The sequence below is a fragment of the Triticum aestivum genome, chromosome 3D, assembly GCF_018294505.1.
Source record: "Triticum aestivum cultivar Chinese Spring chromosome 3D, IWGSC CS RefSeq v2.1, whole genome shotgun sequence".
Classification (NCBI taxonomy): domain Eukaryota; kingdom Viridiplantae; phylum Streptophyta; class Magnoliopsida; order Poales; family Poaceae; genus Triticum; species Triticum aestivum.
In genome coordinates, this window is record NC_057802.1 from 317,784,533 (window position 1) to 317,810,082 (window position 25,550).

The following is a 25,550-nucleotide window of genomic DNA, read 5'->3' on the forward strand; positions in this document are numbered from 1 at the left end:
GCACATTGGAAGCCCGCATATAGTGTACTAGAATTAACCATTCAGCTGTTGCTCTTTCGACACTCTTCTTTTAGACCTTAACTGTTTTCAATCTTCATGTCTATTTAGGCAACAGGACGGGGTAAGAAAGTTATAACCAATCGGTGGATTCGTAAGCATCGGGATTTTCTCACTTCTCATGAGATTCGATTGAAGACAATAACGCTAGAATGATATGTAGCCAACCGTGCAAACACAAGATTTGTCACATTCTTCCTGCTGAATGCGAGGTTACTATTGTCCATCAGGCTTAAGTTTATCAGCAGCATGGTTTTGACGGATGGGTATGTCGAAGAGCAAAAAAAGGAGTTTCAGGTGGGCAAAAGAGCTTCTGAACGTGTCGGGCTTCTATTTACAACATATTGTGGTCATAATCCAGTAAATTTTACGACCGAGGATGTTCATTCTATGGACCTGACCGATCCATTTGACTGTGACTGCCGAAAATAGTGCTGGAGTTAGATGTTGTTGCCCTTTTCAATCTGGTTTTTTTTGTAAACTTGATGAACAATTAACCCTCGTGCTTTTGTACCGTTTGTAAGCTGGAGTTAGATGTTCCTGCCCTTTTCAACTCGGCTGTGACTGTCATGTTTTCTTTGAAACAAGGCAAATAGCTTGCCATTCGTTTAATTTAGAGTGAAATATTGTAACAAATCCCAACCAAGGGAAATAACATCACTCTCACCGGCTGCTTGAGCTCACTGTGCATTACAGAAGCCAAGTGATTAGCCCCCACCAGCACCCACAAACTTATTTCGAACTAGCACATCAAATGGGCTGTAAATTTTCATAGGAAAGGCTGCATGACCGTGACAGATTTGGATTCTGAAATTTGGGACCCGCGAGGAAATAGCCTATCCAAGGTGGTGTCGACTTACTAGCCAGTCAACAAACGATTCTGCCTACCAGCCGTTGGATTGACATCCAACATCTGTCGTGTATCTTCTATCTCTTGTCTTCTTCTTCCTCCAGCCGCCCAAACCAAACCACCCCGCCGGCTCCGCCTGCTCCCGCCTCCCATGGCTAGCTGCGCCTCCGCCGCCCTACCGTACGTACCCTCCAACGTTGGCCAGTCCCTCCCTCTATTCCCCCACACGTCCTGTTATTCTCCGGCGACGTCAGCCCCAACACGCACCCGCGCCCGAACCAGTCAACCCTCGTACTCCCCTCCGCCTGCGACTGGACCGGCGCATCTTCAACGGCTCCTGTTCGTTCCGTCCGAGGCCTCACCATCGTCCTCCGCCTTGCGGCCTTGGTTCGCTCGCCATGCATGGTGCGCCGCCCTCTTGCGTTGTCAACGTTGTCAACAACCGAGAGGAACAAGGAGATGACTGTACGTGGAGAGGATGACAGTAGGGACCCACCAGCTGCATGGCAGTACGCAAGCAAGTGCCTCTATAGTACAAGCCCAAAAATATGGTTCCTCCTAATGGTTGGACATCTGGGGCTCACGCCATTGTCAACTTAGTCAATAAATGAGAGAATTACACTACGAGCGGCTGACACCAGGGACCCAGCAAGTCGCGCAGTTTTTTTTGAGGAACAAGCAGTTGTTATTTATACTAGTTTTAGCGACGGATCAGGGTAACAACGGGGCTGTGCGGGGGCTGTGGCCCGTCTAGCCAGGGTTTTATTTATGTTTACCACATCATGAGCCCAGTTGTGTTTTTTTCTTGCTGAAAATGGCTAGCCCAGTTCTATTTTTTAAAAAGAAATACCCAAACAAGGCCAACTTGCTTTATCGGCCCTGCTGGGCTGCAAATCTTTCAAGACGAGGAGAGTTTCATTCGGTTTGCCCAGAAATGGGCTGTACATTTTTAAAACACATCAAACCGGGAATTAGTTTCAATTTTTTTCATTACAAGATCTTAAATTCCATTGATTTTTATGCGTGGACAATTATTTGGATTTTATATTTATATAAATTATTTTTCAAAATAGTTTGAATGTGAATCGATATTTCTGGATTAAAAACAGTTGACCGCACCGAAATATGCAAAATTTCGTATACTTTTTAACCGTGGCCACAATATGGGGTGTAATGCTAACAAAAAGAAGCTGGGCTCCAAAAAAATTCTTAAGAATTAGCAAATGGGCTGTACATTATTAGAAATAATGGCAGATGGGCTGTATGCTGTTTTCCACAGATTTGAGGCTAACTTGTGCGCCTACTACAGGTTGACGCGTATGCTTTCATAAAAAAAAGGTTGACGCACACGCAACGCCCTGTCAACTTAGTCAACACACGAGAGCAGTGACTGTTGGATGTCCATCCAATGGCTGTCGTGCTTCTTCAATCTCTGCTCTTCATGCTCCAGCCGCTCAAACAAGCGCCGGCGGGACTGCCTGCTGCCTCCTCCCGTGGCCGGCTATGCTGCCGCGCAGGCCTCACGGCCCCACCGTACTTCCATCGCTGGCCTAGCCATCCCTCTACTCACCCACACATGATGTTATTCTCCGGCGACGGCAGACGAACCAGTAAACCCTCGTACTCCTCCCTGTGGGAAACAACTGCCGAGTATTTCCTGGCTCTGTGTCGTTCCCTTCATAGGCCTCGCCGTCGTCCACCGCCCTGGTGCTCTCGGCGCGGCCTGGTCAACGTGGTCAATGAATGACATCCATCGGAAGTGGACTGTACGTGGAGAGGCTGACAGCTGGGTGCACGGCCGCATGCAAGGAAATGCCTCCTTATTACGGGCAAAATAATGATTCCTCCAGCTGACAGCTAGGACCCACAGGAAGGGCCTTTGTATTTCGCGAAAAAAACATTCCCCCCGCTGACAGGTCGGACCCACTAGCTATATCTTCGCACGCAAGGAAGTGCCTCCTTATTATGCCCAAAAAATGAATACCCCCCTGCTAGCTGGGACCCACCATATTGTTGGGCTGACTTGTGGGCCTACTAAGTTGATGGGGACGGAGGGCTTTGTCAACTTAGTCAATACTCCAGTGACCGTATGATGTCCATCCAATGACCATAGTGCTTCTTCAACCTCTGGTCTTCTTGCTCCAGCCGCCCAAAGCAGCGCCGGTCATGCCACCTGCTCCTGCCTCCTGTGGCCGGCTGTGCTACCGCGGAGGCCTCACCGCCCCCATACTACTCCCACCACTGGCCAGGCCATCCCTCCACTCACCCACATCCCCTGTTACTCTGCGACGACGGCAGCCTCACACCGCAGCCGAACAAGTGAACGCTCGTACTCCTCTCTGTGTGGGCATCCACTGTCGCTTCTTGCTCGGCTCCGCGTCGTCCCCTTCCTAGGCCTCGCCGTCGTCCACCGCCGTGGTGCTCTCGGCGTGGCGTGCTCAATGTGGTCAACGACCGACTTCCATCGGAAGAGTACTGTACGTGGAGAGGCTGACAGCTGGGTCCACGGCAGCCGCAAGGAAGTGCCTCTTTATTACGCGGAAAATAATTATTCATCCACCTGACAGCGGGGACCCACCGGACGGGCCACCAGTATTTTGCGAAAAAAATCGTTTCCCCCGACTGCTAGGACCCACCGGACGGGCCACCGTATTTCGCGAAAAAAACGTTCCCCCCGCTGTCAGCTCGGACCCACCGGAAGTGCCTCCTTATTACGCACAAAAAAATGAATACTCCCCCGGCTAGCTGGGACCCACCTTGGTGGGAGGCTGACTTGTGGGCCTACTAAGTTGACGGGGACGAAGGGCTTTGTCAACTTAGTCAATATGAACGATTCTAGCTCCAGTGACCATACGATGTCCATCCAACGGCCGTAGTGCTTCTTCAACCTCTGGTCTTCTTGCTCCAACCGCCCAAAGCAGCGCCGGTCGTGCCGCATGCTCCTGCCTCCCGTGGCCGGCTGTGCTGCCGCAGAGGCCTCACCGCCCCTACTATTCCCACCGCTGGCCAGGCCCTGCGGCGACGGCAGCCTCACACCGCAGCCGAACTAGTGAACCCTCGTACTCCTCTCCGCGCGGGCTTCCACTGCCGTGTCTTCCCCGGCTCTGCGTCGTCCCCTTCCTAGGCCTCGCCGTCGTCCACCGTCGTGGTGCTCTCCGCGCGGCGTGGTCAACGTGGTCAAGGAACGACTTCCATCGGAAGAGTACTGTACGTGGAGAGGCTGACGGCTGGGTCCACGGCCACAACCCAGTTTTTTTGTGATTCGCCAAGTAAGTCGCTTTGTTAGGCCTGTTGGGCTGCAAATCTTTCAAGACGAGGAGAGCTTTCATTCGGCTGGCCGAGAAAATGGCCCATCAGTAATGAGAAATGGGCTGTACATTTTTAAAACACATCAAACCGGCAATTAGTTTCAAATATCTTTTTTTTCATTTCAAGATTTTAAATTACATTAATTTTATGCGTGGAGAATTTGTTGGATTTTATATTGATATACATTTATTTTTAAAATCAGTTTGAATGTGAGTCGAAATTTCGGGATTAAAAACAGTTCCGACCGCACCGAAATATGCAAAATTTCGTATAATTTTTTAACCGTGGCCACAATATGGGCTGTAATGCTAACAAAAAGAATATGGGCTCCAAAAAAACCTTAATAATTAGCAAATGGGCTATAAATTATTAGAAATAATGGAAGATGGGCTGTATGCTATTTTCCACAGATTTGAGGCTTTCCTAAAAAAAGGTTGACGCACAAGCACTGACTGTTGGATGTCCATCCAACGGTCGTCGTGCTTCTTCAATCTCTGCTCTTCCTGCTCCAGCCGCTCAAACAAGCGCCGGCGGGACTGCCTGCTCCCTCCTCCCCGCGGCTGGCTGTGCTGCCGCGCAGGCCTCACCGCCCCACCGTACTCTCATCGCTGGCCTAGCCATCCCTCTACTCACCCACACATGTTGTTATTCTCCGGCGACGGCAGACGAACCAGTAAACCCTCGTACAGTCGTATTCCCCTCCGCGCGGGAAACAACTGCCGAGTCTTCCCTGCCTCCGTGTCGTCCCCTTCCTAGGCCTCGCATTCGTCCACCGCCGTGGTGCTCTCGGCGCGGCGTGGTCAATGTGGTCAACGACCGACTTCCATCAGAAGAGTACTGTGCGTGGAGACGCTGATAGCTGGGTCCACGGCCGCAGCAAGGAAGTGCCTCCTTATTACGCGCAAAATAATTATTCCTCCACCTGACAGCGGGGACCCACCGGACGGGCCACCGTATTTCGTGAAAAAAAACGTTTCCCCCCTGACTGCTAGGACCCACCAGCTACACCTTCGCACGCAAGGAAGTGCATCCGGGCAAAAAAACAAAACGATTCGCCCCCCTGACTGCTGGGACCCACCAGCTACATCTTCGCACGCAAGGAAGTGCCTGACAGTCGGGACCCACCTGGTCGAAGTGTATGTAGCGTTGTCATTCTGGTCGCGAACATGTACGTACATATATACTGGTGGATGTAGAGGCACGCACGTAGCATGTACACGTACGTACAGCGGCCAGGGTGCAAGAAAGAAAATACAGCCACGTATGTGTACATACGGGCGGGGTCTCGAACGCCTACTCGCGCATATGTACGGCGAGGGCTCGTTGACATGGCTGGGTCGGAATGGAGAAACAGCGCCGTCGTCGTGTTCATGGGGAGGCAACGGAATGCGTCGTGTTCATGGGGAGGCAACGGAATGCGTCGTGTTCATCGGGAGGCAACGGAATGCGTGGGAGCCAACCGGCTGGGTCGGAATGGAATGTGTGGTCGTGTTCATCGGGAGGGCTTGGACGGAACATGCGATGGAAACGAGGCCTGGCGTACCGCAGAACGGAGGAAACGGCCTTGTGTTCGACCGGCCACGTTCGAAACGGGATCCTGTTCATCGGGAGGGGTCTGGCGTACCGCAAAACGGACGAAAAGGACCTCCTACGGTCGAAACGGGGGTCTTGTTGATCGGGAGGGGTGTGGTGTACCGCAAAACGGACGAAACGGACCTCCTACGGTCGAAACGGGGGTCCTGTTGATCGGGAGGGGTGTGGCGTACCGCAAAACGGACGAAACGGACCTCCTACGGTCGAAACGGGGGTCCTGTTCATTGGGAGGGGTGTGGCGTACCGCAAAATGGGACTCCACGGGATACTGTTCATCTCCACCGTCGACCTCCTCTAGCCTCCACAGGCTACCGTCGACCTCCTCCAGCCTCCACAGGCTACCGTCGACCTCCTCCAGCCTCCACGGGCTCCTGTTCATCCAGCCTCCACCGGCTACTGTTCAACCACCCCTCCACGGGCACTCGTCCACCGTTAATCAAATGACAACTCATGTCAATGGCTAGGAAACATAACCATCTTTGATCAACGAGCTAGTCAAGTAGAGGCATACTAGTGACACTCTGTTTGTCTATGTATTCACACATGTATCATGTTTCCGGTTAATACAATTCTAGCATGAATAATAAACATTTATCATGATATAAGGAAATAAATAATAACTTTATTATTGCCTCTAGGGCATATTTCCTTTAGGAACTCCCCAAAATTTTCCTCCCCCTCGCTTCTACCATGGTTTTTTCCGTCATGGACGGCCCAAAGAATGTCATGCAGCTGCGTCTTCGGCCCGCCCAGGACGAAAAGCCCATTTTCTGTCATGATTTTTTGTCATAGAAGTAGGAGCCCACCACATCTATGATGATACCGGGTTTTGTCACAATTATCGTCATAGAAGTGTCATATGTATGACCGAAAAAAATTCATTCGGCCCAAAATGTCACGGATGTGTCTTTTTTTGTAGTGCATGGTGATGTGAACTATTGGTGTTAAATCACATGGCGATGTGAACTAGATTATTGACCCTAGTGCAAGTGGGAGACTGAAGGAAATATGCCCTAGAGGCAATAATAAAGTTATTATTTATTTCCTTATTTCATGATAAATGTTTATTATTCATGCTAGAATTGTATTAACCGGAAACTTAGTACATGTGTGAATACATAGACAAACATAGTGTCACAAGTATGCCTCTATTTGACTAGCTCATTGAATCAAAGATGGTTAAGTTTCCTAGCCATTCACATGAGTTGTCATTTGATTAACGGGATCACATCATTAGAGAATGATGTGATTGACTTGACCCATTCCGTTAGCTTAGCATTTGATCGTTTAGTATATTGGTATAGCTTTCTTCATGACTTATACATGTTCCTATGACTATGAGATTATGCAACTCCCGAATACCGGAGGAACACTTTGTGTGCTACCAAACATCACAACGTAACTGGGTGATTATAAAGGTGCTCCACAGGTGTCTCCGATGGTACTTGTTGAGTTGGCATAGATTGAGATTAGGATTTGTCACTTCGATTGTCGGAGAGGTATCTCTGGCCCTCTCGGTAATGCACATCACTATAAGCCTTGCAAGCAATGTGACTAACACTACTAGGGAAAGGGCTATAAATGATATGGACACTAATGGCGCACCAGACATGTGGTGCGCCACTACTATATACTAATGGCGCACCATGTGTTGGTGCGCCATTAGTGTCCAAATACTAATGGCGCACCACATCCACGGTGCGCCACTAGTAACAATTTTTTTTTCAAAACTAGTAATGGCGCACTATCCCCTGGTGCGCCATTACTAGTTAAACTAGTAATGGCGCACCACATCCATGGTACGCCACTAGTATTTTTTTTCATATTTTTTAATTTTTTTTAATTTTTTTTCCAAAACTAGTAATGGCGCACGAGGGGATAGTGCGCCATTACTAGTTTAACTAGTAATGGCGCACCACATCCACGGTGCGCCACTAGTAAATTTTTTTCAATTTTTTTTTATTTTTTTTCAAAACTAGTAATGACGCACCGCGGGAGTGGTGCGCCATTACTAGTTCAACTAGTAATGGCGCACCACTCCCACGGTGCGCCATTACTAACTTGACCCAAAAATTTCACCGAATGCACCCCCCCCTCGTGGACCGCCTTTTCAGTTTAAAAAAAATAAAAGAAAATGATGGAAATGTCAAAAAAAATAAAAGAAAATAAGTTTCCCATGTGATATGTGGTCTAGTTGTTGGGAAAATTTACAAATATGAATTTCGACTTTATTTGCAAAATCTCTCTGGAATTTGTAAAATGGGCATAACTTCTGCATACGAACTCGGATTAAAAAGTTTTTTATATGAAAAATCATCTACTCGAAAAGTTACATCCGAATTTAACGGGGGAACCCTGTTAAACATTTTCAAAATCCTCAAAAACCTAACAGAAAAAAAGTTACGGGGCTTTCAAGATCTAGAGGCAAAAAAATTCAAAAAATTTCAAACTTACTAGTGGCGCACCGTTTGCTAGGTGCGCCACTAGTAACAGAAAAAAAATTGGTGTTGAATTTTTTTTTGGAATTTTTTTTCAAAATATGATACGTAATATGACCGGGAAGTTTGAAATATTTTTCAAAATTTCATCATACTCATGACCATGAACAAAGTCCTAGACATCAACAAGGTTTAACAGGATTGATATGATAGATATATCAACAAGTGGCTGTTAAGTGAGGTGGTGCTAGGGTTGGATAGAACTGCGAAGTTAAGCGTGCTCGGGTTGGAGTAGTGTGAGGATGGGTGACCTTTCGGGAAGTTTGACCACTTAGTGCGATTTGACTTGAGATTAAGCATATTGACCCGAGATTAAGCCATAGTGACCCGAGATTAATAAAAAAACGAAAAAAAATTGAATTTTTTTTTAAAAAAAATTCTGAAAAAATATTTGAAAAAAAATTGTTACTAATGGCGCACTTCTATGTGGTGCGCCATTACTAAGTCAGATAGTAATGGCGCACGGCATGATGCGCCAGTAGTATTTAATACTAGTGGCGTGGTACTAGTGGCGCACCAGTAGTGCGCCATTAGTAGGCAAAACTGGTGCCCCACTAGTAGGCCTTTTCCTAGTAGTGTAATGAGTTAGTTGCGGGATGATGCATTACAGAATGAGTAAAGAGACTTGCCGGAATCGAGATTGAACTAGGTATTGAGATACCGACGATCGAATCTCGGGCAAGTAACATACCGATGACAAAGGGAACAACGTATGTTGTTATGCGGTTTGACCGATAAAGATCTTCATAGAATATGTAGGAACCAATATGAGCATCCAGGTTCTGCTATTGGTTATTGACCGGAGATGAGTCTCGGTCATGTCTACATAGTTCTCGAACCCGTAGGGTCCGCACGCTTAACGTTCTGTGACGATTTGTATTATGAGTTATGTGATTTGATGACCGAAGTTTGTTCGGAGTCCCGGATGAGATCGGGGACATGACGAGCAGTCTCGAAATGGTCGAAACGTAAAGATCGATATATTGGAAGGCTATATTCGGATATCAGAAAGGTTCCGAGTGATTCAGGTATTTTTCGGAGTACCGGAGAGTTACGGGAATTCATATTGGGCCTTAATGGGCCATACGGGAAAGGAGAGAAAGGCCTCAAGGGTGGCCGCGCCCCTTCGTTCCTTCTCCTTCTCCCTTCCATTTTTCCCATTCCATGTGGGAGGTGGAATCCTACTAGGACTAGGGAGTCCTAGTAGGACTCCACACTTCGGGCGCGCCCTATGAGGGCCGACCTCCTCCTCCCTCCATCCTTGATATACGTGGCCAGGGGCACCCCATAGACACACAAGTTGATCATTGATCTCTTAACTGTGTGCGGTGCCCCCCTCCATCATAATCCACCTCGGTCATATCGTCGTAGTGCTTAGGCGAAGCCCTGCGCCGGTAGCTTCATCATCACCGTCATCACGCCGTCGTGCTGACGAAGCTCTCCCTTGAAGCTCTACTGGATCGTGAGTTCGTGGGACGTCACAGAGCTGAACGTGTGCAGATTGCGGAGGTGCCGTACGTTCGGGACTAGGATCGGTCGATCGTGAAGACGTACGACTACATCAACCGCGTTGTCATAACGCTTCCGCTTTCGGTCTACGAGGGTACGTGAACAACACTCTCCCCTCTCGTTGCTATGCATGACCATGATCTTGCGCGTGCGTAGGATTTTTTTTTGAAATTACTACGTTCCCCAACACCCGAACCCGTAGGGTCTACACACTTAAGGTTCGGTGACGCTAGAGTTGTTATGGGAAATGGAATGTGGTTACCGAAGGTTGTTCGGAGTCCCGGATGAGATCCCGGATGACACGAGGAGTTCCGGAATGGTCCGGAGGTGAAGATCGATATATTGGTCGAAGGGTATTGGAGTCCGGAATTGTTCTGGGGGTACCGGGTAACGACCAGCGTGTCCGAAAGGGGTTTCGGAGGCCCCGGCAAGCATTGGAGGGCCTTATGGGCCAAGGGGAGGGGCACATCAGCCCACTAAGGGGCTGTGCGCCCCTCCCACCCATCTCACGTAACCTGGAGAGGTGGGGGCACCTCCCCTACGGCAGCCACCCCTCCCATCTTGGGGGGCAAGTTTCTTAGGGGTGGGGGCGCCCAAACCCATCTAGGGTTTCCCCTGTGGCCGCCGCCCCTCCCCTAGGGAAACCCTAGGGCGCCTCCTCCTCCCCTTCCCCCTATATATAGTGAGGGAGAGAGAGAGGGCACCGGCACCCCTTCCATGGCGCAACCCCTCCCTCCTCCAACACCTCCTCCTCCTCCTCTGTAGTGCTTAGCGAAGCTCTGGCGGAGAACCACGAGCTCCTCCACCACCACGCCGTCGTGCTGCCGGAGTTCTCCCTCAACTTCTCCTCTCCCCTTGTTGGATCAAGAAGGAGGAGGCGTCCCCGGGCTGTACGTGTGTTGAACGCGGAGGCGCCGTCCGTTCGGCGCTTGGATCGGATCTTCCGCGATTTGAATCGCCGCGAGTACGACTCCATCAACCGCGTTCTTGTAACACTTCCGCTTAGCGATCTTCAAGGGTATGAAGATGCACTCCTTCTCTCTCATTGCCAGCATCTCCTAGATTGATCTTGGTGACACATAGGAAAATTTTGAATTATTGCTACGTTCCCCAACAGTGGCATCATGAGCTAGGTTTATGCGTAGATTCTATGCACGAGTAGAACACAAAGTAGTTGTGGGTGATGATTTGTTCAATTTGCTTACCACTACTAGTCTTATCTTGATTCGGCGGCATTGTGGGATGAAGCGGCCCAGACCGACCTTACACGTACGCTTACGTGAGACTGGTTCCACCGACTGCCATGCACTTGATGCATAAGGTGGCTAGCGGGTGTCTGTCTCTCCCACTTTAGTCGGATCGGATTCGATGAAAAGGGTCCTTATGAAGGGTAAATAGAAATTGGCATATCGCTGTTGTGGCTTTTGCGTAGGTAAGAAATGTTCTTGCTAGAAACCTATAGCAGCCACGTAAAACATGCAACAACAATTAGAGGACGTCTAACTTGTTTTTGCAGGGTATGCTATGTGATGTGATATGGCCAAAAGGATGTGATGAATGATATATGTGATGTATGAGATTGATCATGTTCTTGTAATAGGAATCACGACTTGCATGTCGATGATTATGACAACCGGCAAGAGCCATAGGAGTTGTCTTAATTTATTGTATGACCTGCATGTCAATGAAAACACCATGTAATTACTTTACTTTATTGCTAACCGTTAGCCATAGTAGTAGAAGTAATAGTTGGCGAGACAACTTTATGAAGACACGGTGATGGAGATCATGGTGTCATGCCGGTGACGAAGGTGATCATGCCGCGCCTCAAAGATGGGGATCAAAGGCGCAAGATGATATTGGCCATATCATGTCACTTTATGATTTGCATGTGATGTTTGTCATGTTTACATCTTATTTGCTTAGAACAACGGTAGCATAAATAAGATGATCCCTCACAAAAATTTCAAGAGAAGTGTTCCCCCTTACTGTGCACCATTGAGAAGGTTCGTTGTTTCGAAGCACCACGTGATGATCGGGTGTGATAGATTCTAACGTTCGCATACAACAGGTGTAAGCCAGATTTACACATGCAAAGCACTTAGTTGACTTGAGCCTAGCATGTACAGACATGGCCTCGGAACACGAGAGATCGAAAGGTTGAACATGAGTCGTATAGTAGATACGATCAACATGGAGATGTTCACCGTTGATGACTAGTCCGTCTCACGTGATGGTCGGACACGGCCTAGTCGATTCGGATCATGTAACACTTAGATGACTAGAGGGATGTCTATCTGAGTGGGAGTTCATTAAATAATTTGATTAGATGAACTTAATTATCATGAACATAGTCTAAATTGTCTTTGCAAATTATGTTGTAGATTAATAGCTCGCGCTTTAACTCCCTGTTCTAATACGTTCCTAGAGAAAGACTAAGTTGAAAGATATTGTAAGCAATTGTGCAGACTAGGGCCGTAGTCTGAGGATTGTCCTCACTGCTACACAGAAGGCTTCTGTCCTTGATGCAGCGCTCAGTGTGCGAAACCCTCTGGCGTCGTCTGTGGATGTTGTGAACATCTGGCAGACACGTTCTCATGACTACCTGATAGTTTAGTGCTCCATGCTTTACGGCTTAGAGTCGGGGCTCCAAAAGTGTTTTGAACGCCATGGAACATATGAGATGTTCCAAGAACTGAAATTGGTATTTCGGGCTCATGCCCGTGTTGAGAGGTTTGAGACCTCTGACAAGATATTTGCCTACAAGATGGGGAGGATAGCTCAGCCAGTGAGCATGTGCTCAGAATGTCTGGGTACTTCAATCGCTTGAATCAAGTGGGAGTTAATCTTCCAGATAAGAGAGTGATTGACAAAGTTCTCCAGTCACTATCACCAAGCTACTAGAGTTTCGTGATGAACTATAACATGCAAGGGAAGATGATCCCAAAGCTGTTCGTCGTGCTTAAGGCCGTAAAGGTAGAAATCAAGAAGGAGCAACAAGTGTTGATGGTTAACAAGACCACTAGTTTCAAAGAAGGGCAAGGGCAAGAAGTGAAACTTCATGAATGGCAAGCCAGTTGCCACTCTAGTGAAGAAACCCGAGACGAAATGCTTCTATTAGGGGAACGGTCACTGGTAGCGGAACTGCCTCAAATACTTGGTAGATAAGAAGGATGGCAACTTCAACAAAAGTATATTTGATATATGTGTGTACCTTGCTAGTACTCCTAGTAGCACCTGGGTATAAGATACCGGTTCAGTTGCTAATATTGGTAACTCGAAACAAAAGCTACGGAATAAACGGAGACTAGCTAAGGGCGAGGTGACGATGTGTGTTGGAAGTGTTTCCAAGGATGATATGATCACCATCGCACGCTCCCTCTACCTTCGGGATTAGTGTTGAACCCAGATAAATGTTGTTTGCATTGGTGTCTGCGTTGAGCATGAACATGATTATATCATGTTTATTGCAATACGGTTATTCATTTAAGTCAGAGAATAATGGTTATTCTATTTACATGAATAATACCTTCTATGGTCATGCACCCAATGTGAATGGTTTATTGAATCACAGTCGTAGTTATACACATGTTCATAACATTGATGCCAAAAGATGTAGAGTTGATAATGATAGTACCATTTTCATGCGGCACTGCCACTTAGGTCATATTGGTGTAAAGTGCATGAAGAACCTCCATGCTAATGGACTTTTGAAGTCACTTGATTTTGAATCACTTGACACATGCGAACCATGCCTCTTTGGCAAGATGACTAAAACCCTGTTCTTTGGAACAATGGAACGGGCAAGTGACTTGTTGGAAATCACACATGCTGATGTGTGCGGTCCGATGAGTGTTGACGCACATGGTGGATATCGTTATTTTCTCACCTTCACCGATGAATTGAGTAGATATGGGTATATTTACTTAATGAAGCATAAGTCTGAAACGTTTGAAAAGTTCAAGCAATTTCAGAGTGAAGTTGAGAATCATCATAACAAGAAGATCAAGTTCCTACGATCTGATCAAGGGGAGAGTATCTGAGTTGTGAGTTTGGCAATCACTAAAGACAAGGTGGAATCGTTTCACAGTTGACGCCACCTAGAACACCATAGCGTAATGGTGTGTCCAAACGTCATAATCACACCCTATTGGATATGGTGCAATCTATGATGTCTCTTACCGATCTACCGCTATCATTTTGGGGTTATGCAATAGAGACAACTACATTCACTTTAAATAGGGCACCATCTAAGGTCCGTGGAGACGACACCGTATGAACTATGGTTTGGCAAGAAACCTAAGTTAGGTTTGGGGCTGCGATGCTTATGTCGAAAGGCTTCAGCCAAAGCGGACAATTGTGTCTCCATAGAATACCCAAAGAAGACGATTGGGTATACCTTCTATCTCAGATCTGAGGGCAAATTGTTTATCACTATAAACATGTCCTTTCTCCAGAAAGAGGTTCTCTCGAAAGAATTGAGTGGGAGGAAGATAGAAATTGATGAGGTTGTTGAACCTTTACTTCAACCAGAGAGTAGCGCAGCACACAAAGATGTTTCTATGGCACCTACCTCAGTTGAAGAGAAAGCTAATGATGATGATCATGGAGCTTCAGATCAAGTTACTATCGAACCTCATAGGTCGACAAGGGTGTGTGCAACTTCTAATTGGTAACCCTGTCTTAAAGGTCATGTTGTTGGACAACGATGAACCTATGAGCTATGGAGAAGCGATGGTGGGCCCGGATTCCAACAAATGGCTAGGAGCCATGAAATCTGAGATAGGATCCATGTATGAGAACAAAGTATGGACTTTGGTGGACTTGCCCGAAGAACGGCAAGCCATTGAGAATAAATGGATCATTAAGAAGAAGACAGACGCTGATGGTAATATCACCATTTGTGAAGCTCGACTTGTCTCAAAGAAGTTTCCGACAAGTTCAAGGAGTTGACTGTGATGAGACTCTCTCAATCATAGCGATGCTAAAGTCTGTTAGAATTATGTTAGCAGTTGTTGCATTTTCATTTACGAATTCAGGCAGATGGATGTCAAAACGAAGTTTCCTTGACGGTTTCCATGAGGAAAGGGTGTATGTGATACAACCAAAAGGTTTTGTCGATCGTAAGGATGCTAAAAGGTATGCAAACTCCAGCGATCCTTCTATGGACTGGAGCAAGCATCTCGGAGTTGGAACATACGCTTTGATGAGGTGATCAAAGCTTTTGCGTTTATACAAAGTTTGCAAGAAACTTGTATTTGCAAGAAAGTGAGTGGGAGAATTTCTGATAGGTATATGTGAATCGGAAATGATGTAGAATTTCTAGAAAGCATAAAGGGTTGTTTGAATGGAGTTTTTCAAAGGAAGACCTGTGTAAAACTGCTTAAATGTTGGGTATCAAGATCTATAGAGATAGATCAAGACGCCTGATAAGACTTTCACAGAGCACATACCTTGACATAATCTTGAAGGAGTTCAAGATGGATCGGTCAAAGAAGGAGTTCTTGCCTGAGTTGTAAGGTGTGAAGTTAAGACTTCAAGCTTGACCACGGCAGAAGAAACAGAAAGGACGAAAGTGGTCCCCTATGCCTTAGCCATAGGCTCTATACGATATGCCATGCTATGTACCGCGATGTGCCTTGACACGTGTCTGGCAAAGGGGGTATAAGAGTGATCCAGGAGTGGATCATTGGACAACGGTCAAAATTGTCCTTAGGAATAAGGAAATGTTTCTCGATTATGGAGGTGATGAAGAGTTCGGCGTAAAGGGTTACGTTGATGCAAGCCTTAACACCTATCTGGATGACTCTGAGTGGCAAACCGGATACATATAGTGGAGCAACCATTTGGAATAGCTCCAAGTGGAGCAAAGTAGAAACATCTACAATATGAAATAGAGATTTGCAAAGAACACACAGATCTGAATGTTGCAGACCCGTTGACTAAAACCTCTCTCGTAAGCATAACATGATCAAACCCTAGAACTCATTGAGTGTTAATCACATGGTGATGTGAACTAGATTATTGACTAGTAAACTCTTGGGTGTTCATCACATGGCGATGTGAACTAGATTATTGACTCTAGTAAACTCTTTGGGTGTTAGTCACATGGCGATGTGAACTATGAGTGTTAATCACATGGCTATGTGAACTAGATTATTGACTCTAGTGCAAGTGGGAGATTGTTGGAAATATGCCCTAGAGGCAATAACAAAATGGTTATTATTATATTTCCTTGTTCAGGATAATTGTCTATTGTTCATGCTATAATTGTATTAACCGAAAATCATAATACATGTGTGAATACATAGACCACAACATGTCCCTAGTAAGCCTCTAGTTGACTAGCTCGTTGATCAATAGATGGTTATGGTTTCCTGACCATGGACATTGGATGTCGTTGATAACGGGATCACATCATTAGGAGAATGATGTGATGGACAAGACCCAATCCTAAGCATAGCACAAGATCGTGTAGTTCGTTTGCTAGAGCTTTTCTAATGTCAAGTATCATTTCCTTAGACCATGAGATTGTGCAACTCCCGGATACCGTACGAGTGATTTGGGTGTATCAAACGTCATAACATAACTGGGTGGCTATAAGGTGCACTACAGGTACTCCAAAAGTGTCTGTTGGGTTGGCACGAATCGAGACTGGGATTTGTCACTCTGTATGACGGAGAGGTATCTCTGGGCCCACTCGGTAATGCATCATCATAATGAGATCAATGTGACTAAGGAGTTAGCCACGGGATCATGTGTTATGGAACGAGTAAAGAGACTTGCCGATAACGAGATTGAACGAGGTATAGGGATACGAACGATCGAATCTCGGGCAAGTAACATACCGATAGACAAAGGGAATTGTATACGGGATTGATTGAATCCCCGACATCGTGGTTCATCCGATGAGCTCATCGTGGAACATGTGGGAGCCAACATGGGTATCCAGATCCCGTTGTTGGTTATTGCCCGGAGAGGTGTCTCGGTCATGTCTGCATGGTTCTCGAACCCGTAGGGTCTACACACTTAAGGTTCGGTGACGCTAGAGTTGTTATCGGAAATAGTATGTGGTTACCATAGGTTGTTCGGAGTCCCAGATGAGATCCTGGATGTCACGAGGAGTTCCAGAATGGTCCGGAGGTGAAGATCGATATATTGGACGAAGGGTATTGGAGTCCGGAATTGTTCCGAGGGTACCGGGTAACGACCAGCGTGTCCAAAAGGGGTTTCGGAGGCCCCGGCAAGCGTTGGGGGGCCTTATGGGCCAAGGGGAGGGGGCACATCAGCCCACTAAGGGGTTGTGCGCCCCTCCCACCCCATCTCACGTAACCTGGAGAGGTGGGGGCACCTCCCCTAGGGCAGCCACCCCTCCCGACTTGGGGGGCAAGTTTCCTAGGGGTGGGGGCGCCCAAACCCATATAGGGTTTCCCCTGTGGCCGCCGTCCCTCCCCTAGGGAAACCCTAGGGCGCCTCCTCCTACCCCTTCCCCCTATATATAGTGAGGGAGAGAGAGAGCAGCGGCACCCCTTCCCTGGCGTAGCCCCTCCCTCCTCCAACACCTCCTCCTCCTTCGTAGTGCTTAGCGAAGCTCTGCCGGAGAACCACGAGCTCCACCACCACCACACCGTCGTGCTGCCAGAGTTCTCCCTCAACTTCTCCTCTCCCCTTGCTGGATCAAGAAGGAGGAGACATCCCCGGGCTGTACGTGTGTTGAACACGGAGGCGCCGTCCGTTCGGCACTTGGATCGGATCTTCCGCGATTTGAATCGCCGCGAGTACGACTCCATCAACCACGTTCTTGTAACGCTTCCAGTTAGCAATCTTCAAGGGTATGAAGATGCACTCCTTCTCTCTCGTTGCTAGCATCTCCTAGATTGATTTGGTGACACGTAGGAAAATTTTGAATTATTGCTATGTTCCCCAACAAGAATTGCCACAGAAAGCCCATTTGACGGTACTGCTTAATTAACAACCCAATTCTCAGCGCTTATGCCGAAGAACACTTGGCGGAGATACACCAAAGCTTGTTACCAATGGTGCCTTCATCAGATGTGGAGATGAAGGACCACACTAAGAACTACGTCGAATGGCTGAAGAATCGTTTGGCACAAGGATCCATCGATGACATTGCTACGTGGTTGGCACAAAAGCCATCACATACGGTGTTGACGTACTAAGCATATGACATAAATGGATAAACGTTCTACACTGAGGAACGTGATCAGAAGACCTCATATCAGAATAGCTGTGTTCGAATAAAATGCATGACTGTAAATGAAGCTGATAAAAGGGTATACTATGGAACCATCAAAGAGATTTGGGAGCTTGACTATGTGAAAGTTAAGGTGGCATTATTCAGGTGCGCATGGATCCCTCTTGGTCAGGTAAGGATTGATGAGTACAGGAAGACCCGTGTTAACAGGACTATGATGGCATATCACGCGGACCTATTCATTCTTGCCATCGATGCTACCCACATTTTCTTTGTGGAAGACCCCTTACATAAGAACTGCCATTTAGTGATGCATGGGTAGAGAAGGGTACTGGGTGTCGACAATGTTGCCGATGAGGACGAGTACGATGAATCTGATGAGTTGCTAGCCAAGGGATCACGCACCCATGTAACATAGAAGCGTAAAATCATCAAAAAAAACAAGTTCATTCGGGGTCAACGTAATGATCCCAGTTCCCCCATTTACATGGGAATTAAGCTGTAAGACTAGTCTTTATGCCTACCCTGCAACTTAATTCGTTCAACTTAGAACTGTCGCGTGTACTAAATTTGTGAGTTATGCCCGGTTTTCTGTTGATGTAAGAACCGTTAATATGTTGACCTTGATATGCTGTCAGCTCAGGCAATGAATATGAACTGTTTTTTATTATTATTATATCATAGAGGTAGTACACTCAATTGATCTCACTACAGTATGTGTGAAAAAAATATGCAATCTGGTTTGCGAATAGCACACGGTTCGTTGATGAAAGTTGTGTTCCGACCAAACCCAGTCGTGCTTTCTAATTGGCCAGAACCCAAACCTCACGGATCGTAAGTCTGCACCATTGAATGCTCCCAGATCGAACGGCGATCCTCATCCCTTTCAACAGCACATGCAGTTCCAGTTGTAATTTTATTTTATGCACGAAATGCACGTTAATCTCAAAAAATGTCTTAAATATAGCTAACGATACGTGAAATGCGCCAGAAAATCAAACCCGTGGTATAATGGTGATTGCGTACCGTGGAAATTTTTATGAGGACAAATGATGAAGTCACCGGCCACAGGAGTTTGAATTGACACGTCTCCTTTTGGAAACCATGACCCTTCATGTGAGATGCTCCGGTTTGGAAGGAGCGGTCATCAAAACTTGTGCCAAAAACTTTACCAATTTTTTTCCACGGGGTCGTGAGAGCACACCACGGGCACACATCAATTTTGATGATGTCCAAACTCCATTGAATTTCCTGTAATTGAAATACCAACTAGGCCTACGCCAGTGGCCGCACCTCGCGACCAAAATGTTTGAAACTTCTCCCCACTTCTCGAACAAACGGATGAAAACTCACAAAGCGACGCACAAATGATCTGTACACCTTCTTTGCTAGGCTTATAGTAAGGGGTATCATAGCTAGTATCATGCATGCCAACTAGGAAATTTTGATGAGCTGTCATGGAATTAAATGAAGAAAGAGAGGGTTAAGTATCATATCATGAAACCGTATCATAATAAATGCTATGCTACTATGTGTCATGCATGACAATAAATAAAGTACTACATATGATACTACTCTATGATACTATGCTGTCGGATCACGGGTTCCGGCAAAACCCTTAAGGTTCGAACTCTGGGGTGCGCGCGAAGTTCTTTCCCTCCTACCGATCCGCGTCCTAACTAGCTAGGATCTCAAGAATGAGCTCGACGAACTCACAATCACAAAGACACGAGATTTATACTGGTTCGGGCCACTGTTGTGGTGTAATACCCTACTCTAGTGTGGTGGTGGTGGATTGCCTCTTGGGCTGATGATGAATAGTACAGGGGAGAAGAACAGCCTCCTGAGGTTGAGGAGTTCTTGTGCTCGGTGTGTGGCTAAGGGTTGGCTCTAGATCTGATTAGCCTCCTCTTTGCTGTGGTTGCTAGTTCTACCTATATAGGCCCTGGTCCTCTTCCCAAATATTGAGCGGGAAGGGAGCCAACAACGGCCAATTTGAAAGGGGACAGCTAGTACAACTTATCCTAACAAAAGCGGTCTTCGCCTGCAAAAGGCTCTGGTGGTGACGCCGCCTTGGGCTCCATGGTGACCTCCGTCTTGCCGTCCTACTAGTCTTGGTCTCGTTGCACCGATATGGAAACCTTTGCTTGATGCCTCGGTACTCTGCACCTGCGCTTGCCCCCTTAGCACCAAAGAGGAAACGAGGACGCTACGCACGCTGGCGCCCGCCTGGCCTCGATCGTCATGGCTCACGTCACGAGAACCTCGCGAGGTTTGCCTTGCCTTGATCTCTCCACCGCTCGTGAGCCTACCTGGCGTGGCCGCTCCCGAGGAGGTCTTGCGTCGTCCGCCTCACGAGGCTTGGCCCCTCGCGTGGGTCTTGAATGCCTTGTCGATGAAGATGGGCCATACAGGCCTGCTAGCACAGCCACGCCGCGGGCCGCAGGCAAGCAAGTCTGGGGACCCCCGTTCCCAGAACGCCGACATATGCATTGGACTAGCCACAGTGGGAGTAACTTCAGCAGTAACATCGAGTCCACCTCAACAAATTTGCTTATGTGGCAATGAGTTAATGAGGAGGTAGTTTGAGTAACTTTGCTAGTTACTGTATAACATCACATGTCCCAATGCAATATGAGTCTATAACCTAATAAATGAGGATTTGCATGTTACCATACTTATGTTACTACCCACTATGAAAGGTAGTAACATAGTCTAGGGACATGTGTATCTTACTAGTGTATTTTACTCTCCATTGTGGCTAGTCTTAGAGCAAGTACAATAGAGTGACATAAGCAGACTATAAGGAATAGAATAATATATATGTGCTTATTAGTTGGAGGAAGTTAAGAGAAGAGGAGAGAGAAGATAAGCGGGCTCTTGGTTAGTAGAGCCAGCTGCAACACGAGACACAAGATACTTTGTGAGGATGTAAGGTGGGCTAACTATTGATAAACTAGTACGTATTTAAAACATATTATTGTACATGCCGGCTAAGAGGTTGGTTGTATATGACATGTCAACTTCCTATAGCCGACCGTTGGCTGTATTATTAACCATGCTCTTAGTGAGGTATCTAGTATATCATAGACTAGCTAGTATCATACTCCCTCCTTTCCGGTTTATAGGGCTCAATTCAAAAATCTCACCAACCAAGGTAGATGGTGAGTGGTGGAATACTTTTTGTAGTTTGCAAAAACACCCAATTAATGCTTTTGTTTTCCTCAAAAAATTATGTTTACCAATGTATTAATTGCAATACATGCATGCATAAAGTACATGCATTGGTCAATTTTCTCTTAATACTTGCATGCAATGATTTAATGCACCTTGGAATCTGAACATGTGATGGGGAACAACCAAATTGAGCCTTATAAAATGGAAAAACTAAAATTTTGAGATAAGCCTATAAACCAGAAAGGAGGGAGTATATATGCATGATACTAGTATATGATCGGTAATACCTTCATAATGTGCGCATGCATAGCATCATAAGTTAGTATCTTAGGTTGCCTTATTAATTGCCATGCATGACACAAAGTAGTACAACATTTAATATGATACGGTATCATGATATGATACCACACCCTCTCTTTCATGATTTAACTGTGTGCCACGTCATCCAAAAAGTCTAGTTGGCATGCATGATACCGCTTGATACTCCCATATTATGACCAGCCTTAGGGTGGCCATAGTGGGGGTATCATAGCCGTCATCATGCACTCGGGAATAGCAAATATGATGATGTGGCAAAGAAGCATAGGTAGATACCGTAACATATATATATATATATATATGTATATGTATGTATAATAAATGCTATACTACTTTGTGTCATGCATGGCCATAAATACGGTCATCTATGATATATACTACTCTATGATACTATATATGCACTATGAAGGTACGTACGTAGTATCATACACTAGTATCATATGCATGATACCATATATAGTATATGATACTCCCCACTATATAAGGCCGGCCATAGTGGTGGTATCATAGCCGCCGATGTCATGCACTCGGAAATAGCAAGTATGCTGATGTGGCAAAGAATTAAATATATATAGAGAGGGTTAGAGTAACATATAGGTAGATATCGTATCATGTTAAATGCGATGCTAATTTGTGTCATGCATGGCAATAAATATGATCTATGCTACTATACTCTATGTATTATACTATGCCTATAATTAATTAAAGGTAGTATCATATATATATATATATATGTGTGTGTGTGTGTGTGTGTGTGTGTGCATGATACTAGTATATGACACTCTCCAATATGAGTAGCCTAAGTATATATAGCCTAACTAAAACACCCACATGTAGTTGTAGTAGGGGCTTTGACATTAATTAATTATATGCACTAAAATGCAATGCAAGGTAAGTGCAAAGAATGACTTAAACATAGCAGACGACCGGAAATGGGCCGAAACGATGTAGCTAGTAACTGAAGATTTGTAGTCCGAAGTGCCGCATCTCCTTTTGGAAACTATGATCCTTCTTGTGAGATGCTCCGGTATGGAAGGTGCGAGCACCAATACTTGTGCCAAACTTTACCAAATTTTTTCCATGCGATCGTGAGAGCACGCGACAGTGACACAATGTTTTTCGTTATTTTCCGGACTCTATATGCATTTCCTGAAATTAAAATACCAACAAGGCATAGGACTCTGGCCGGACCCTACGGCCGAACTGTTTGAAGTTTTTTCCCGTTTCTCGCACAATGAATGAAAACTCGCAAAGCGACACACAAATGATCTTGCTAACACGCACGTGTAGTTGTGACTATGTATATATATACATACAAACGAGATCTTTTTTTTGCATATTCAAAGTTTGAGATTGCTAGCGAGGCTTGCCGCCTGGTAAAATGTACTAGAAAATCAAACCATAGGGCACAATCGTGATTTCTTACCGTGGAAAAAAAATTGGAGGCGAAACGATGAACTCATGTTTTCATTCAAACAAAAATAAGATGTAGCACACGGTTCACTCACGAAAGCCGTGTGTCCACTAAACCGTGGCCGATGCCCCCCCTCTGCCACGCGCGCGATCTGAGTCATGCGTTCTGATTGGCCAAAGCCCAAACCCCACGGATCGTACGTCTGCACCGTTGGATTCTCCTTGATCGAACGACGATCCTCATCCCTTTCAACAGCACATGTAAATGTTTTCAAATAGCCCCTCCAATTTTTTTTTCAAATAGCACACGGTTCACTCACGAAAGCCGTGTGCCTACCAAACCGTGGTCGATGCCCCCCTTTGCTGCGCGCGATCTGAGTCGTGCGTTCTGATTGGCCAGAACTCAAACCCCACGGATCGTACGTCTGCATGTTGGATGCTCCCAGATCGAACGGCAATCCTCATCCCTTTCGACAGGAAATGCAGTCTGGCTAGGAATTGATTTATATGCCAAAATGCACGGTAAATGCCAAAAAATGTCTTACATATAGCACAAGAGACCTGAAATGCGCCAGCAAATCAAACCCGTGGTATAATTGTGATTGCTTTAGATGGGAAAAATTTAGAGGTGAAACGATAAACTCACGTCTTCATTTCAAAATTAGTACGTCTTCATTTCAAATGAAATTATTCTGTTTGTGCACACGAGCGCTTAGAGGCAACTGTTTGCATAGGTCTTTCCGCGTGCGCGGCGACCGGGGATATTTTTCACCCTTTTCACCTAGGCCGCCAACACCCCCCACCGTCCGCCCGCGTTTCACTAAACTAGTCCACCGAATCTCCATCGCCAGCTCCCCCCTCCCCCAGATCCATAGCAGAACCCTCTCCGGCGCCGCCGTGCTCACCCCGGACGTGTGCCCGCTCTGCGGTGTCAAGCCTACCTGCACTGCCATTCCCAACACACGGCGGCCCGTGCCTCGCCGTCTTCGTTTGCTTGCCAGCCACCCTCGAGCATATCGATGCAGTAACCCTCGCCTCTCCTGTGGTCCAGCCGGGTTTGCATTAAGAAGCCTACTAGTTACTGCTCTCCATCGTGGTGAGGCATATTTCCTTGCAATCCCTCTTCCAATTTCGTTCCGTATGTTCCCAAATTGGCTATAAAATAACAGAGAGCGTATATATGTTCATTATCTACCTTCCTTACTACATATAAGTTGTATTTGTTCCAATAAGTTACTGCCTATTTACATATCGCGGGTGCCCAAGTCACACAAACTTAACAAATTAGTCATACATTTTCTAAATTATTGCATGTCATGTTAAGAAAGCTTGATACCAAGTTGTTAGTTTTATGATGATCCTCCTTTCCTGAGTTTCGCATGTGTTCTCTATAGATGCCGAGTAGCAGTGGCAGCACTCATGCTTCAGGCGATGTATCTTCATCTGATTCGGACAACCCTAGGTCTTCAGCAGATTGTGAGGGATAGAGCTGCAGCAATTACCCTTCCGGCCAGGACACAGAGGAACGCTCCAAGGAAGCCCACACACCAGCTTAAAGTCTTGGGCTCCACCTAAACCAGATAAAGCACACACGAGGTTCAGAAGTGTGTGTGGATTTGTTGGCAGGGCAAGGCTCAACATTAATCTGCCGGGGTTTCAGAAGGCTGACACAGAAACACGGCGAAGGATAGTCCGGGAGATCATGGATCACTTCAACGTTCCAGAGCAGTGGAGAATGCAGGTGGAACACGCTGCACTGAAGAAGGCTAGGGATGCTTGGAGAAACTGGAAGCACGTGTTGTACAAGAAGTACTTGAGTGAAGGCAAGGACCCAATCCAAGCATACCTCCAAATTACAAAGGCAGACTATGCAGAATTCAAAAGGGTCAGGGCAACTAAAGAGTTTGCTGAGAAGAGTTTCAAGCAATTGGAACTTCGGAAGAAGAACATACACCCCCACCGTATGGGTGTGGTAGGATACTACGGTATGAAACTGATATGGGACCAGGAGGACAAAGAAGCAGTAGCGGCGGGTGGGAATCCGGACTTTAGTGAAATCAGGCGCGAACGCGCCAGAGACTACTTGCGGGCACGTGCAAAGAGGCGTGATGACAGAACTTATTACTTTGAAAACTCACGTGACGCCGAACTGTATCAAGTGATGTTAGAGGCTTCCAAGATCCCTGGAAAGTTCTACAGGAACTCAGGGCCATGTGGCATTCTGTCTGTTGCTCTGGAAATAAAAGAGCCCCTGGCCATGCAAAGGGTATAGGTGTTAATGTCCCGCACAAGAGGGCTTTCACACTCAGCAAAGAAGAGAGGCTCGGCATGAAAAAAGCAAGGAGTGAAATGAAGGAGAATGCATTGTATGAAAGGTTGAGGAAGGAGATTTATCCGGCTATTCGAAAGGATGTTGAGGAGTTAATGATGATGCAGAAGACTCTAACACTGACAGATAGCCAGCAGATGGGAGGGGAGGCAGGCATGGAGGATGTTGCTTATTGTGCGACAACACTGCACAAGAGTAGCTGTGCATCAGCTGGCCCCAGCGACAGTGAGACTACAGCTGCTCGTGATGATGCTATATCTGATCTATCTGGAATGAAAGACA